The sequence below is a fragment of the Pogoniulus pusillus genome, chromosome 18 (assembly GCF_015220805.1).
Source record: "Pogoniulus pusillus isolate bPogPus1 chromosome 18, bPogPus1.pri, whole genome shotgun sequence".
NCBI lineage: Eukaryota > Metazoa > Chordata > Aves > Piciformes > Lybiidae > Pogoniulus > Pogoniulus pusillus.
The window spans coordinates 17,535,811-17,553,450 of NC_087281.1; positions in this window are offsets into that span (position 1 = coordinate 17,535,811).

Genomic DNA, 17,640 nt, shown 5'->3' on the forward strand with positions numbered 1-17,640 from the left:
AAACCCAGCTCCCTCAGTCTCTCCTCTTAAGAGAGATGTTCCCTTCCCATAATCATCTACATGCCTCTGCATTGGACTCTCTCAAGCAGTTCCATGTCCCTCTTGAACTGAGGGGCCCAGGACTGGACAGAGTACTCCCAATGTGGCCTCACCAGGGCAAAGCAGAGGGGCAGGAGAATCTCTCTCGACCTACTAGCCATACCCTTTTTAATACACCCCAGAATGGCATTGGTCCTCCTGGCCATAAGAGCACATTGCTGGCTCCTGATCAACCTGTTACTGGCTCACAGTCAACCTGTCAACTAGGATCAACTCACTGGGTTCCATGAAATGCTTTTTGAATTCTTTGGTTTACCTGAACACACCATGAAAAAGTGGATTTAATGTCTTAAAACAGTTTGAAGAGGAAGAAAAGAAGTAACCTCACTGCTTAGTTGAGGAGGGTAATTCTGTAAAGAAACAGCAGCATGTGTTCTCAGTCACTGGAGAAATAATTCCTGTGCTGTCAATTATTCATAACCCTGTCATGGTAAAGCCTCTTCGGCCCCTTTACAAAGTCATTTTATGTGACTGTCAGGGCTCTGTAGGTTCCAGTTTTCAACTGAAGATACACTGTAAATAGGATATGGTCCTGCCCTCCATTTATATACTGTCCAGCTACAGCAGAACCCAAAACCAATGCAGAAGCCTCCATTTTGGTTCTTTCTATTAATATCACCCAGGCTGAATATTCTGAGATTTTTGCCCATGTTACATGCCTGGTATAAATAGCTGTGTGAAATAGAACTCAGCTGAGATTACCAAACTTGGCATTTTGGGCTTGCGACTCAACTGGAACCAGAATGGTGGAAACAAGCTGGTAATTGTCCTTGCTGGCCTGAAGCTGACATGATGACAGAAATGAAAGGCCTTGTTTTCTGCCTTGCTGCCATAGTGCCAGCATGGCCTGTGTTTGGAACTCCTGATCAGGCTAACAGGGGGAGTTCTCAAACCAGGGTGGTTTCTGACATTCCTCCCTACAGAAAGAACATGGAGTAAGTCTTAGTGTAGAAGGTCAGGCTTATCCCTTGTCCCAGGTTGAGGCTATAGGGTTAAAATTTTTTTTCTGGGACTAGAAGATTGTTATTCAACCCCATAATTCTGCTATCTCTTTATAGACTGACAAGAAGGTCAGTTCGCTGCTCCTTTCCTCCTCCTCCTGCCTTGAGTGTGTGGCAGGAGCCAATTCATCGGGAAACATGTAAGCAGTAGGCCTCTTGGCTGGTGGAGGCGTTGGGGGGGGGGAGGATTGGAGCACTGGGGAGTGTAGATTAAGTTTTTTGGGAATGGGGGAAACTTCAAGGGGGTTTGCCGTGGTAATTGCTTTTGTAATGTCTATCACTGTATTCTCTCTCCAAATAGAATTCTGTATTTTCTCTCCAATTTGATTTTGAGAGTTTAATCTCTGTCGTGCTCTCTTCAAATTAAAAACACCCAAACCATGACATCCCTTCATAGGACCATGGAATTGTCAGGGCTGGAAGCAACCTCAAGGATCATCTACTTCCAACCCCTGTGCCATGGGCAGGGACACCTCACACTAGATCAGGTTGCTCAGAGCCCCATCCAGCCTGGCCTTAAAGACCTCCAGGTTTCCATTGCTTTCCTGGGTAACCTGTTCCAGTGTCTCTCCACCCTCATGGTAAAGAACTTCTTCCTAACATCTAATGGTGAAGAACTTCTTCCTAATAGCCAATCTGAATCTACCCGCTTCTATTTTGCTCCCATTCCCTTAGTCCTATCGCTACTTGACATCCTAAAAAGTCCCTCACCAGCTTTCTTGTAGGCTTCCTTAGGATACTGGAAGGCCACAATAAGGTCTTCTCGGAGCCTTCTCTTCTCCAGACAGAAGAGCCCCAACTCTCTCTGTCCTCATAGCTGTTAGCTTATTTGTACTCCATCTTGCTGTCCAGTCAGTCTTCTCTTCCCCCTTTTCCCTGTAGCAGTCTGTTGTGGAGTCAGGGAATTAATGTGGCTGAGTCAGGAATAGATATGAAAACAGAATTATTTTGTTTTCCTGAAACCCACCTCCAAAACTATATACGGAAATTAATTTAGTTTTAATAAGCAGATTCACTTTGATTCAGAAGATCTTACAAGGATACCATAGGTATTAATCAGGCTGAGCCAAAGTTTATTTACAGGTGAGTTAAGCTGGCTGAGAGAAAGGGCAGCCCAGATGCTTGTCAGCTCTCTCTTTCAAAGGACATGGGAGGATCGTTAGCTTGCACAGAGGGTGAGGAGCCGTCCAAAGCAGGGCCTGTCCCTCAGCAGCTTGTCCTTCGCAGCGCCAGGGGACTCTCTGCAGGAACTATCCAGGCGGGGGAGAGCTCTAAGGCGGGCACCCCAAGGCGGGAAGTACCCCAATATTTATACCCTCCCTAGACCAAGAGCAGAGTTACCACTGCCTAGGTGCACAGACCACAGCCAATCCCAGCCTGATCCCAGCGCGGGCACCGCACAGGGCACCCCTTGTGCCGGAAGCGTCCTTTGCTCCCACCCTGCACACCTGCAGGGCAGGAGGGGAAACAGGTTTTTTACCTTTCCCATTCAAACCACGGAGGGAGAGGAATTTTGGGGTATACAGGACTCCAGGATGCAGTCCTCCTTCACTGCATGTCAGGGTCCTCTTTAGGTTCTGCCAAAATGGAATAATAGAAGACTTCAAACAAGTCTCTTATTTCAAGAAGAGGAATTTTTGCCTAGCAAATGTTGGACAACATTAATAACAAATAGTGCTAATAGCTCTGCCTATAGGACCCTTATACTATGTGTGTTAGTCATAACAGCTAAAGGCAAGGCTGTCAGATGTGTTAAACAATCCCCTATGTCTTAATTGCACCTCTAAGTATGTGCTTGTTTTAAACCCTTAATAATAAGCTAACAATAATAAAACTGCATAAAACCAATGTAAATTTCAGCTGAAGTATTTTAATAGTATGAATTGTTAGGACAAATTGGAGAATTTATCTCTTCCTTGCTCTTGAATGCTTTTGAAATTCTTTATGTACTTAATAATTACTTTGCAATGGAAAAAAAAAATAGTGCAAACTCAGGTTACAAAATGCTAATAATTTGATGTAGAAGTCTCTACCACTGCTGTCTAGAAGTAGCTGAAAAAATATGTTTTGTTAAGAGACTGGAAGTTTGCTGCAGTGCTTGGGGAGATTTCTGTCCACATAAAATTACTTGCATGTAACAAAAGAAGCTAGGCTGGCGTGGGATCCACAGGGCATAAATCAATTTCAGAAGAACAGGCAGTTCTTTAGAGGGGAGCTGGAAAATTAAGAGTCATGGCAAACTTCTGTCTCTTGAAAAAAACAAACAGGTATTTTCAATAATAACATTCCAGTAAATGAAAAGAGAGGCTGTGGCCTCTATTTTATGTACATCATTAGAGCTCAAATTGAGAACAATTTTAAGGGGTCTTTCATTAATATGCATGGTTGGGATTAATTAGTTATATTTGCATGTTTATGATTGAGAGGAGTAGGACACAATAATTGGGTTGTGGAGTTGTTCTAGGGTTAAATAACAAGCTGTTGAACAAGGAAACACAAGCCCTACAAGGAGCAGCTGAGGGAGCTGGGGTTGCTTAGCCTGGAGAAGAGGAGGCTCAGGGGAGACCTTATTGCTATCTACAACTACCTGAAAGGCCATGTCGGGGTCTGTCTCTTCTCCCAGGGAACCAGTAACAGAACAAGGGGACACAGTCCCAAGCTGCACCAGAGGAAGCTGAGGCTGGATATTAGGAAGTTCTTCACAGAAAGAGTGATTGCCACTGGAATGGGCTGCCTGGGGAGGTGGTGGAGTCACCATCCCTGGAGGTGTTTAAAAGGAGACTGGATGAGGCACTGAGTGCCATGGTTTAGTTAATTAGAAGTGTTAGGTTGGACTGAATTATCTCAAAAGTCTTCTCCAACCTGGTTAATTCCGTGATTCTGTGAAACAGCACACACATGCAACCTCTCACTCCTTGGGAGTTCTTGGGAATAATTATTTAGATGAATATTGAATGGTTTGGGACAGAATTTTCTGTCGATGCTGTCAGAATCCTGTGATACATTAAAACAGAACATCCTGACTTTTCCTGGAATACCAAAGATGTTAAAAGTCTGCATCGGATCTGTATCTGCACATACATGTTAGTGCAATTTCAATTTCAGAACTGTTTCAGTCTGGTAGATAAAATAGCAGCAGGTACACAGATGTAATGGATGTTTGGTTTCCCCCCCCCCCTAACTCAAGGTGCTTAAAAGATAATTGCTTTTGTCTGCATGTGAGAGTTCAACTTCCATTGGTGGTTTTGTCCTTACTTCACTCTTTTGTATACTTGGTCTGCACTCTTTTCCCCTCACCCTGCTCTACAATAAAGGCGTGGAGATGTAACTCAGGTTACTTTTGTTGACTCGTGCTTGCTGCACGTTTGGGTTTTTTTTAAAGTAAAAAAAGACGTTATTATTGTGGGGATTTTCACAGTATCACACAGTATCACAGAATCATCAGGCTTGGAAGAGACCTCACAGATCATCAAGTCCAACCCAACAGAGCTCAAGGCTAGACCATGGCACCAAGTGCCACGTCCATCCTTGCCTTGAAGTGCCCCAAGGACAGTGACTCCACCACCTCCCCGGGCAGCCCATTCCAGTGTCCAATGACTCTCTCAGTGAAGAACTTTCTCGAGCCTAAATCTCCCCTTTTCTTGAATTTCACAGAGGTTCTTGCCCTATGTCCCCTTCCTAGGTTGCAGGCAACTTCATTCCTTTAGTCATCAACTGGACATCTAGGCTGCTGCTCAAAAATGGAGTGCAAATGTGAGGCTGTTGTAAATGGGGCTTGTTGAAATCTGAGTTTGGGGTAAAATGCAATGAGGCAGATTTAAAAGTCAGGAAATATTTATTAATATACACAAAGTAATTCCCCCAAATTTATTTACAACTCTCCACACGAGCTCTCGGACGCGGCTAGCAGAACTGTTTCACAGAATGTCTCTGTACAATGGGAGTTTGAAAGGTTTCAGACAATGTCTGTAGTAGAGTCCGGCGGCTTCATTCGCCGCCTGTGGGGCTGATTAAAGTACTTTAACAACTCGAACAAAGAATGGAGAATGCTCACTAGTCCTCATGTCCGTGGCCCAAAAACATAGGCAGGAAAACAGCCAACAGAAGTCCTGTGGCAAATTCCACCTGCGCTGCTGGCTGAGGTGGCTTGAGGCGGGCGCTGAGGCGGGCGCTGGGGCGAGCGGCACATCAGCGAGAACTGAACGAGCACGCCAGTCCCCTTTCCCCTGTTCACCGCCATTTATAGGGTAATGGCCGTGACTAATGGTCTCATTGACCCCACAATCGCCCAATCACCTCTGGCAATCACCCAAGCAGACACAGAAATGGAAGAACCCACAGGCTGTTGTCTCCCATAGAATGGGGACGCATAGGCCTGCCACGGGACAGGGGCGCGGTCCCCAGGGAACTCCTCTCAGGCAAAGAAACTGAGTTGCCTGGGTTTGTTTTGTCCTGTTTTCCCGCCTCTGGTGCAATGCAGACAGGCAGGTAAATAAGACCGGACATGCTTAAGCCCATTTTATGTCCTTTAGGACCATTTGCCACAGAGGCCTAAACCAACATCACCTCTGTGTGCTGGGTGGACTCCTGCACTCCTGTTTGTTGGGACGTTGTGAGAAGAAAGATGTACGTACCCTTCTGAAGATCAGGGCAGCAGTGGCACAGGACGTTGCTGTCAGAGGATGAAGGGAGGCAACTAGGAAGGCTAAGGCCTCCTTGGAATTCAACCTTGCAAGAGAGGTGAAGGACAACAGCAAGGACTTTTTCACATACATTGCAGGGAAAGCTAACCCCAGAGCAAACGCAGGCCCAGTGCGGAATGAGGTGGGTGCCCTGCTGACAGAGGACACGGCATCAGAAATTAAGAATCAGTCATTAATTATTACAGTTAATGTCTGTATAAATATGGATTGTTATTATTAATATTAAAAAACCAGGACAATTCCCTGCGGTTCTTTAGATTTTTTGGTCGGCAGGAAGCAAGTGCATAGAATGAAACGGTTTAAACAAGCAGAACTTGGAAAACAATAATGCAAGGACAGGGAACATTCTAACTGATGCCTATGGAGTCTGGGCATTCACTCCAGCGTGCCCATACTCACACCACCTTTGGTCCCTAAGTCTCCTGTATGAAAGACGCTTTCAAACTCACGAAGATCCCGGGGTAAAAGACAAGTATTTCGGGCAGAGGATGGATGCAGGAGATGCTGCTAGGCTGGCGGCTGTGAGCTGCAGGCACCTGGCCGCCTGCTAACGAGCTGCAAATGAGGAGAGACTCCCTGCAGACAAAGGCGTGGTGCAGAAAGGCAGTGCCGACAGGACAGTGTAGAAAAGGCATAGTTTCGAAACCGTCCCCCTTTATATACTCGATTTTGAAATCGAACTGGCCAAGATGCACTAGCACCATCGCTCTGGGCAGTGAATTCAAAGCTTCCTGCCTCCTTTGACTGCGCAGGCACGGTGAGGGCAGCACAAGACACCTGATGTGGTGCTAATGCCTCTGACCCTCAAGGCTTTGCTGGGGCCAAACCCTTGTTTTGCTCATCCACGCACTCCTGACAGAAGGAGGAGAGCAAGGGTTAAACCTGTCTGGCAGGATTTATGCCCTTCCAGGACAGACACAAAGAAAGTGGAGTTACTGGATGCCTTCTTTGCTCTTTCTGTACTGCTGGACACTGTCCTCAGGAGCCCCTGACATCTGAGGCTCCAGAGGGAGACATGACAAAGGAGGAGTCTTCCCTGGTTGATGAGGACTGGGTTATGGAACAGTTAAGTAACCTGGACATCCATAAATCCATGAGTCCTGCTGGCATGCACCCTCTGGTGCTGAGGGAGCTGGCAGAGGTCATTGCTACACCACTCTCCATCGTCTTTGGTAAGTCATGGCAGACACAAGAGGTGCCTGGGGACTGGAGGAAGACAAACGTCACTCCAATCTACAAAAAGGATAAGATGGAGGACCCAGGTATCTGTAGACTGATCAGCTTCACCTCTGTGCCCAGAAAGGTAATGGAACAACACATACTTGGTACTGTTCTTAGGCGTATCAAGGGTAAGAGGGTTATTAGGAACAGTTGATGTGATTTTACCAAGGGGAAGTCATGTTTGACCAACCTGATGACTTTTTATGAGGAGATAGCCATGTGGATTGATGAGCAGTGGATGTGTTTTCTCTTGATTTCAGTAAAGCGTTTGACACCATCTCCTATAGCATCTTTGCAGCTAAACTGAGGCAGTGTGGTTTGGATGATCAGGTATTGAAGTGGATTGGAACTGGTTGAAGGAAAGAAGTCAGAGAGTTGTGGTCAATGGGAGGGAGTCTAGTTGGAAGCCTGTGGCTAGTTGGAGTCCTTCAGGGGTCAGTACTGAGACCAGTACTATTCAATATGTTCATCAATGACCTGGATGAGGCACAGAATGCGCTGTCAGCAATTTTGCTGATGACACAAATCTGGAGGAGTAGCTGACACACCAGAAGGCTGTGCTGGCATTCAGTGAGAGTCTGGAGAGCTGGGCAGGGAGAAATCTAATGAAGTTCAACAAGGGCAAGTGTGAAGTCTTGCACCTGGAAAAGAACAACCCCAGGTATTTATATAGGCTGGGGACTGACCTGTTGGAAAGCACTGAAGAGGAAAAGGACATGGGGGTCCTAGTGGGTGGAAGGTTGACTATGAACTAGCAATGTGCTCGTGTGTCTAAAAGGCCAATGCCATGGCAGTTTAGCAGATTCTTTGCATATGATCCGGTTTGAGCTAGAACAGAACTAATCCTGCTCAGTGATTTTATTTCTCAGTTAAGTCTCTTCTAAGTACCTTCACTTTCTGAGGATAACAGCATGTTTTCACAGTATCTGCTTCTAGTAGCAAAACCACTCAATGTTTATAGTTAGTGTGAAGGACTGGCATGCAGACCAAGGTCACTGCTATATCTTGTCTACTGGGTTGGGGTTGCAGAAAGCAAAAGCAAGAAGCTTTACCTGTGGGGAGGAGTGGAGAGTTCAAGTGACCTTAAACTCAGCATACTCAGCATAAAGGTGAGGGACTGTGAGGATCAGGCCCTCTTGTCTGAGGGGCACTCTGTCCATCTTGCCTTCAGTCCCAATCTATGTGTTCCTGAATCCAAAGCAGCTCCTGAATCTAGTTCCCATATGCTGCTGAGTCCAGTCTGCGCATTCCCCAGTGAGGAGTGTGTGGGTATGTGTGTGGGGGTATTTGCTTTGATATACAATTGTATCTATTTAATTTTATTGCTATGGTTTCATTAAAGCAGGTTTAGTTGTTTGTTTTTTTCCCCCTAGTCTCTCTCCCTTACTCCCTTTCTCTTCCCTTTTGGGAAAGCAGAGAGGTTATTAGTGTCTGTCATTTGTCTTGTGGCTGGCCCAGCCCTAACCTTTGACAGCACAGTTTAAAATCACTTTATTTTCTGTTTTTCTTAAAATTTATACTGTAACACCATGGCTTAAAAGGCTGTGAAAAATTGTCTTGCAGCTTTATTGTTCAGTAATAAAGACAAACTCCTATGCATTTTGAGATGACTTGATTTCTTTCTGATACTTAACCATGGTACTCAGCTGGATCAGATCATGTTCAGGTTTATATTCTTTATTGAATACTTCTAACCCAATTTCTCTGCTTTTCTGATTTTCACTGCATTTTGGTGATCCCATTGAAAGCAGTAGAATGTTACTAAGGTCTAAGCACAACTCCTGGGGCTTTTCAGCACCATTACCTTCCGAATTTTGTCTTTCTTATATTGTTTCCAATTTAAAATGAGATGTATTTAGTACAGAATTAATGATGACATTAAGGAGGGAGATGCTCTTACATGAGGTGATGTGAAGCTTGCCAAATGCCCATTTAGACTGCACTAATGCACAGCAGGTTATTCAAAGTGGAAGCCTGCCAGTGACCTACTGCTGGTATTCATGCCTGGAAGGCGGTGCTGTTGTTGCCTGGCCCTGTCCCCAGCCTCAGAGCTCTCCCCTGCTGGGACCAGTGCTTGTGGCTGCTGGGAGGTGCTTCAGTGAACTAAAGTGTCTGCAAAACTAACCCTCTCAATACTCTGCCTGGGAAGCCAAAGCATCTGAAAAGTAACCCTGTCCAGCTGCTTACTGTGAATTAAGAATGTCCAAGAGACATGCAGAGGAAGGTGGGCAAGGTGTGATGACTGCCTGTATTTGGTAGGAGCTGGTGTCAGAAATACATGTTCAAGTGTGGCTGAGGTGGTTTGCTAAATGGCAGTACTGAACTCACAGTAGTTAAGGTTATGGATGTGGGAATCTGGGTGAAAGGAAAAGGCATCTTTTAAGCTGGAAGGTATAATGCTGCTGGTGGGACACTTAGCCTGGAGAAAAGGAGGCTCAGGGGGGACCTCATTGCTGTCTACAACTACCTGAAGGGAGGTTGTAGCCAGGTGGGGGTTGGTCTCTTCTCCCAAGCAACCAGCAACAGAACAAGGGGACACAGTCTCAAGTTGTGCCAGAGGAGGTATAGGCTGGATGTTATGAGGAAGTTCTTCCCAGAGAGAGTGATTGGCATTGGAATGGGCTGCCCAGGGAGGCAGTTGAGTCGCCGTCCCTGGAGGTGTTCAAGAAAAGCCTGGATGAGGCACTTAATGCCATGGTCTAGTTGATTGGATAGGGCTGGGTACTAGGTTGGAGTGGATGATCTTGGAGGTCTCTTCCAACCTGGTTGATTCTATGATTCTATGAACTTACCCTGCAGATATTCACACTCCTGGTTTGCTGGTAATGTTTAAAATATTCAGAACTGCTTGCTTGGAAGGTGTGGTAATGAGATCTGGCTGAAAAGTTCACAGTTTTCAGATGTACACTTCTCTTTGCCTAAAAGGGTATTTGACTTAAACTGATTTTAACACTTCAGTTTGTTTATTCTTTGTGGAGCCACTGACGTCTAAGAACTGTGTTTCAAGTTATGGCGTTGCGGTGAATTAAAAAGCATGGTAAAAATACCTGTGGGAGATATAAAGTATCACAGAAGAAGTAGAGTATAAACAAATATTTGAGGCTCTCAGTGCATTGTGATGTTCTGCTTACACTAAGCACTGAAGATCAGAGGCTTCAGAATCGCTGAACTGTTCGAAGGAGTAAATGCAGAAAGAGCAGTCCTGACAGTTTTGCTGAATCTTTTCTTGTGGGGAGAAAGACTTCTTGATAAGATCTGAAATGAAGCCCTGCCCAAATGTGGTCATGGAAGAGTGCATAAGCATGGTGATTTTAACAAGAGCAGAAATGTTAACAGCAGCTATATTTCAATGAGGACAGCTACAGCCTTCCCATATTCAGCATGCTGCTTCATAGCCCTTGTCGTAAATCAGCCTCTGCCTGATTTGTGAGCAATCAAGCACCTGCCACCCTGGCTCAGCAGTATAATAAAACTGCTCTCTACACTATACAGAAGCTATGCCAAGATCAGTGCTTTCCTGGTGCAACTGTCTGTGCTCAGGGGTTGCTTGTCTCCCAGGCTGTGCCAAGAAGGAACCCACCTCTGTTGCAGAGGGGAAATTAATTGGTGTGAGATGATCTTTTTCCAAAATTAATATTGTTAATTAATTTTGATACTCAGAACTCTCACCACACCCAACCACTAATTGTAATAGTACTTCGGTTCTTACACAGTCATGGAAACAGTCTATGGATAATATCTAGATCTAGTAATAACTAGCAAAATATATAAACAATAATTGAACTGGAAGTTCAGACAGTGCCCAAATGCTTTCAGGGGATTCTGTCTTGTCGGACATTAAGACTCGAATCTTCCCAGCTCCTGGGGACAGGACAGAGACAATCTCTGACCTTGTCTTCTGGCTTCTTCTGGACGATCTGTATATATGTCCAGGACTGCCAAGCAGGACTTCCAAGGTGTCATGCAGTCTCAGCACGATGTCACACTGGCCACACAGGCATCCAGGGTCTGCTCCGGGTAACTCTCAGCAGTGGAGTTTCTCAGGCAAGCAGTAAGGCAGCGTGCAATAGCAGCAGGGCTGGGCACAGCAGAGAGAGCACAGCAAAGAGCAGGGAAGCAAAGCAGCGAAGCAAAAGCAGGTTGTTCACCTCCGTATCTCCTTTCATCAATGTGGGCTAAGATTAATTGCCCTTTGGACACAGAATAGCCAATCAGAATGGCAGTTAGCCAAACCTTACCGCATTAGGCAAAGCCACAGGCTCGCTTTCCCCTAATTTGGGAAAAGCACAGGCCTTGCACTAGGCAGGCACAAGCTAAGTGTGTGTACCTTACACCACAGGACCCTGGGCAGGCCAGACTCAGTGGCTCCGGGTTCTTTTGTGTCCATTTCCCGTGCTTGCCTCTCTGGTGGAGCCGAGAAACATGCCTAAGCAAGGCAGGACATGTATAAGCCTATTTTGGGCTTATGACAACAACCTCTTTCTGCCCATCTTGCAGAACTAGGCCTGCAGGAGCCTGTAAGATCAAATGGGAAATGAAAGACATACCAGTGTTTTTTTACAGTCAGGGTAACTACCTGATGAACAAATGACAAGTGATAAAATAGTACTGATTTGCTAATATATAATTAGTTTATTGAAAGATACCAATCCTTTAATCTGCAAAGACTGCGCAAGAATTGCATAGTGAAACCAGCACAGTGTGGCTCTGTACAGAAGTCAGTAATATGGTCAAAACAGGAACCTTGTAACTGAGATTGTACATGGTAGTGGCTCAGTCAACACTTTGCCTAATTTTAGGCAAGAACTTGTCTTTTTTTTGCTTACTTTATCTTACCAGTTCTTATCTTTGGCCAGGTTAAAGGATTACTATCCCAGAATATTCCTCTGCTCACTTACTGTAAGTGAAGCATAAGCTCCCTACTGTGGAGACAAATCTCATGGATTTAAGCTGCAGAATAACTTGCTGGAAACAATGAGAATTAGCACTGAATAATGTACTTTGGAAAACAGTACAAAGCCAATAATTTCTCACAGCTTTCCCCCATCCTCTCCCTGAGCAGTGGCAAAGGGAGAGAGGCACAAATGGTAAAAAAACCCTAACAACCAAACAAAAATTTGCAATAACTGCCTCTCACAACAGTCCAAGACCACTGACATTTAAATTTGTTCATGCCTGTACTCTATTCTTCTAGAGCTGTGTGCCTTAGCATAAAAGGCTAAGTGCAGGCACCTTTCTTGCCTGCTCCCCGACCCTACCACAGCATCTGAACACTGTATTAGTGTGAGAGAGAGCATGATTTTTTTTTGCCCTCCCAGCTGGCCATGTAAGGCAACAGCCACAGAGCACTTTCTCATAGACCCATCTTGTTCACACAGGTTTCAACCAAATGCAGAATACTGCTACAGCATGAAACAAGCCTGCCTGGGAGATTGCACTCTTACACACAAGAGTAGTTACATTGCCTAAATTCAAGCATCTAATTTAGGAACCTAGCTGTGTTAGGTTCCCTGTATGGGTTGTAGAAAGAAAAATCCTTCCTTGGAGAGAGATTCAGGTCAGCAACTGAACTGCTCCTTCATGTGGCATAATAAAAATGATGCACTAAAAGCTCTAAGAAAATAATTGTTACAAATTGTCTACACAACATTAACTGGTTTGGTGAATGCTTACACATGTTCCCTCATGCATGCACCTGTAAGGTCTGTGGTCCTTTACAGGTTCTCCAGTCTGTTTTGAGTCTTCTAGTGGACCGTGGCATATGGAATGGAAAATGAAAACTTCTGATTTATGTGTTGCTGCTTTGCTACTTTTGGCTGCAGTGGAATACTTAGGAACAGTAGAGGTATTTAGTTGTACAAGGAACAGAGAGTTACATCTGGGAGCAGAGGGAATGGGTAATCCATCATTTTAGTAGTTTCTGTGTGCTGCAAGAGATTGTGGTTTCGAAGCAGAGAAGTAAATAGAGAAGCACTCCCAGTCCACCAACCTGCAAAGACCAGAATAAAACTGAGCTGCTGCAAAACGAGCTTACTGGAGCATTTCCCAACATGATGGGCACACTATAGGTCTGCAAAATAGCAAGTGTGGTAAGGACAGACAGACAAACCTACATACATGAAAAATCTTGGTAATACACTTATCTTTCCCCCTACACGACATGTGGGGATAGTTTCCCAGCATTTTCCTCTTTCAAAAGTTTTAGCAAATGTTCTAGGTTTTGAAAGTCTGTACTGCAGTATCTGTCCTGGCCTGGGACTTGTCCAAAACTGTCAAAAGGTACTGCAATTTTGGCTATATACTTTGGAAAAAGAGAAGAAGGCAGAGCATACTTTCATGGGTTTTAAGCTCAGAAGAGACTATTAAAATTATCACTTACTCTAATCTCTTCTACAGGCTGTACAACCTCATCAGTTAATTCTGCATAATACCTTTACCTCCTATTTAAATTACAATATTTTTCTTAGAAAGCCTTGTAGGCTGGAGGATTAAAATCCCTGTCTTTAGTTGGTACTTGATTTGGTTTCAGAAATAGAGCTACAGATAATAGGATTCCTCTTATGTGCTTGTAGACAAAGACAGAGCTGAAAAGCTCTGGCTAAACTTTTACCCTCCCTGAATGTTGCAGTTCAGTTCTGCAGTTTGTTCTTTGTGAGCTGTGTTTTAATAATAAGGTTGGAACATGGTAAAACACTGAAATAATGTCTTACTAGCTTTATCAGTCATCAGAATCTGTTCAGGGTCACTCTGAGACCCCTGAACAACACTTTTAAGGAGACTTGAATTAAGTTTACTTGGAGGGAAAGCTTAATATGCTTATCTCTACAAGTTCACATTTGCAGGGACTTTCCACAATGCAGCTATTCATCAATAGTTGAAAATGCAAAGATTTTGAAGACTAGGCATCTTTTAGTGTTCAAGCCTGCTCCTAGAATACTATGTATTTAAACTGGCTAACTATAAATCAAACACCTAGGCCAGCTCTTCATGAAAAAAGATCTTGTAAGAATCAATGATTTGCTTCTCTCTGTATTGTCACAATAGAATAAAGTCTTAGTACTCCGTATGCAGCTTTATTATCTTAAAAATACTTTATTGTTATGTGTTATTTACTTATCCAGAGTACAGTAGGTCTTCTGGCTTCCTATGACATTTCTGATTTTAGTATTTCATTGTGGTTTTTTTTAATTAATAAGAGGCTAAAACTGATGAATATTCAACCTGGGGCTTCTGCATCCCCCTTCTCGTATACTCTTTTGATAAGAATGCTTTGATAAGGCAATTGATCAGGCTTCACTTTCTGTGGTTTAGGGGCTTAGGAAATTTACTCTGAAGTCTAACTAGAGAGGAGTGTGTCCAGAGAAGGGCCATGAGGATGTCAGTATTCAGCCTTCTTCAGGCTAGAAACAAAAGATCACAGAATGTTGTCATTCACCTGATTATGAGGAACTCTTACACAGAAAGGATTTTTTTTTTTACCACCTGCAGCTTGTTCTCAGGGCGCTGCTCTGCCCCAGACAGCTGCAGTGCCTCCTATGAGCCCTGGGCAGCAGGCCCAGCCAGTGTGTGAGGGCTTCATCTTTTACATGGCTTAAATTTTATGACAAATGCCAGTGTTTATACAGGCAGCACTGTTACACAGGATATACCTAACTGGCTTCCAGCATCTTCAGAAAGATTACCAGAAATCTAAACAGCATTTATGTATTGTTCCAGCGGAGGTATATGCTGGATGTTACAACTACCTGAAGGGAGGCTGTAGCCAGGTGGGGCTCGTTCTCTTCTCCCAGGCAACCAGCAACAGAACAAGGGGACACAGTCTCAAGTTGTGCTGGGGGAGATAGAGGCTGGATGTGAGGAGAAAGTTCTTGCCAGAGAGAGTGATTTGTCATTGGAATGGGCTGCCCAGGGGAGGTGATGGAGTTGCCATCCCTGGAAGTGTTCAAGAAAAGACTGGGTGAGGCACTTAGTGCCATGGTCTAGTTGATTGGGCAGGGCTGGGTGCTAGGTTGGAGTGGATGATCTTGGAGGTCTCTTCCAACCTGGCTGATTCTATGTGATTCTTTTAAATGTGTCTTTCTGTTGTTATAGGGTTGATGGGGAAATGCATATTTTCTTTCAACAAAAGTTAGCAAATTGCATGTGAACATGAGAAGAAAAAAATGTCACTTGAAACAAACAGAAGTAGCCCTGGACAGGGATGTAACTTAGTGTATGGGTTTCCAAGTCTAGCTATTTTGAAAACATTTAAGAAACCTGTCATCTTCTCTACAGGGGATTTTTTTCCCCTGGTAAACACCCAGAGGCAGTATTTGTATACTAAAAGATGTTTACCAAATTTCTTTCCTGCTGAAAGTTTCAGTTTGAGATCGCAGAGAGATAGTTTCCATATCTGTATTATGTAGAAAAGCAGGGTCAAGTTACACTTGTTTGTATCACTGCTGTCCTTAGCTTAACACTGTTTCAAGATGGTGTTGAAATTTTGAGGCTAAAAATAGCCACAATAGCTGACAACTAAGTGGAATAAAATCTATAAGGTTGTTTTATGTGACACTGAAAAGGAAAGAAAAGCCATCAGACCCAGAATGAGAAGAAAACTTTTCATCAGTTAGTATAGCAGGCTTTTAGATTTCAGCTCCTGGATTTTATGTTTACTCCCTCCCCTAAGTACATGCATGAGTGTCTGGAAAGTATCACCAGTCAGGAGGCACACAAATACACAAGCCTTCTGGTCACCTAAAAGAGATTTTATAGCTCTTAGACAGAGCTCTCTCTGGGGGAGGGGCAGAGCACACCCCAGAGCTACAATTCAGCCACAGTTTTGGGATCTGTGACTGGCTTGTGTAAACTCAAATGTCTTAATGTTTGTATTAAAGAAAAATGGGAAAGTCACGGGGGTAGGAAGGAAGCAGAATATATTTATTGAGTGGAAGCTGCATGCACAGTGTAATGGGATTCATTTTGAGACCAAAAACCACAGTAATAACCATCTGTACAATGAAACTCACTCTGCAAGAAAAATGTGTGTTCACATCTAAGCCTCTGTGATTCCTTTGTCTGGATATTATCTACCCTTCTCTATGCACTTTTATTTCTCCTGTTTTGATGTTTCTAGCACTGCTGATGCTCACTATTCTGGTATGTGGTGTAGGATTTGATGGTCAAACAAGACACAGTATCATGTCCAGAGAAGGGCGACAAGGCTGGTGAGTGGCCTGGAACACAAACCCTATGAGGAGAGACTGAGGGAGCTGGGGTTGTTCAGCCTGGAGAAGAGGAGGCTCAGGGGTGACCTCATTGCTGTCTACAACTACCTGAAGGGACATTGTAGCCAGGTGGGGGTTGGCCTCTTCTCCCAGGCAACCAGCAACAGAATATGGGGACACAGTCTCAAGTTGTGCCAGGGTAGGTATAGGCTGGATGTTAGGAGGAAGTTCTTCCCAGAGAGAGTGATTGGCATTGGAATGGGCTGCCCAGGGAGGTGGTGGAGTCACTGTCCCTGGAGGTTTTCAAGAAAAGACTGGCTGAGGCACTTAGTGCCATGGTCTAGTTGACTGGCTAGGGCTGGGTGATAGGTTGGACTGGATGATCTTGGAGGTCTCTTCCAATCTGGTTGATTCTATGATTCTGTACTTTCATGGACTGCTTAACCAATGTGCTTCTTATGATGCAAAGTGTAAGAATGTAAGAGTTTGTTGAGGTAGACATTTTTACCCTCTCTCACCTTCCTAGAGCCTGACTGGCAAAGAGATGGAGGGGTTTTGTGTTTTTTGGTTGGTTGGTTTACTTTTCTTGACAGTTTGAGGGGCATCTCACTTTCTTTGGTCCTGTGGACATTTTAGTTAATAAACTGCATCAATTGCTGCTATCCTCTCAGGTCTCCTGGTGGTATTCCTCATTGTCATGGTGCAATGTCTGAAATTTTCATCTTGTTCTGAATGTCTTGTTGGTTAGAATGGGCTTGAGTATGTTTATGCAACAGCGTTCTCATGGATGCTTCTGTGCTAGCTGTCACCCTTATATCATTAACTCCCTTTGTTGACCACAGCTCTGTTACAACCCTGTGTATCTATATACTTCCAGATTACACTCAGTATGTAACTAAATTATCTGGAATATAACTTTGCAGCTTGAGCACTGTATTTTTAGGACTGTATGCATAAACATATCGCAGGCATACTGGGTGTCCAGGGCCAGTATCACTTCCCTTGTCACTGTACATTTCTCTGTGAGAAGGACTTCTGTGAAAGCACTGTTGTAGGAACTTCTTGCTGCCATGCTGCATGACCCAGGAGGTGCAGACCTGCCATATGTGGTGCTGCTTGCCAGTGTGGTTCCCAAGTGGCTCACAGCAGGCCCCATTGCTTCATTTCCCCACAGAGCACATTGCTTCACCCCATAGATGTCATTTGCTGCTCCATTTCCTGCATGTAGCTGTTGTGTTGCCTTTTTTGCTAGTTGCCTCGTTTTAATTTTCCTTGTCATGCACTGAGTTTTGTTTCGTTTTAGAAAATGGGCAGCAAGCATGTGAAGAGGTATTTTTTACTGCTAACATCACCACAGATGGGAGCACAGTCTCTCCGAGAAATCTGCTTTGGATATATTCCACTAAATGA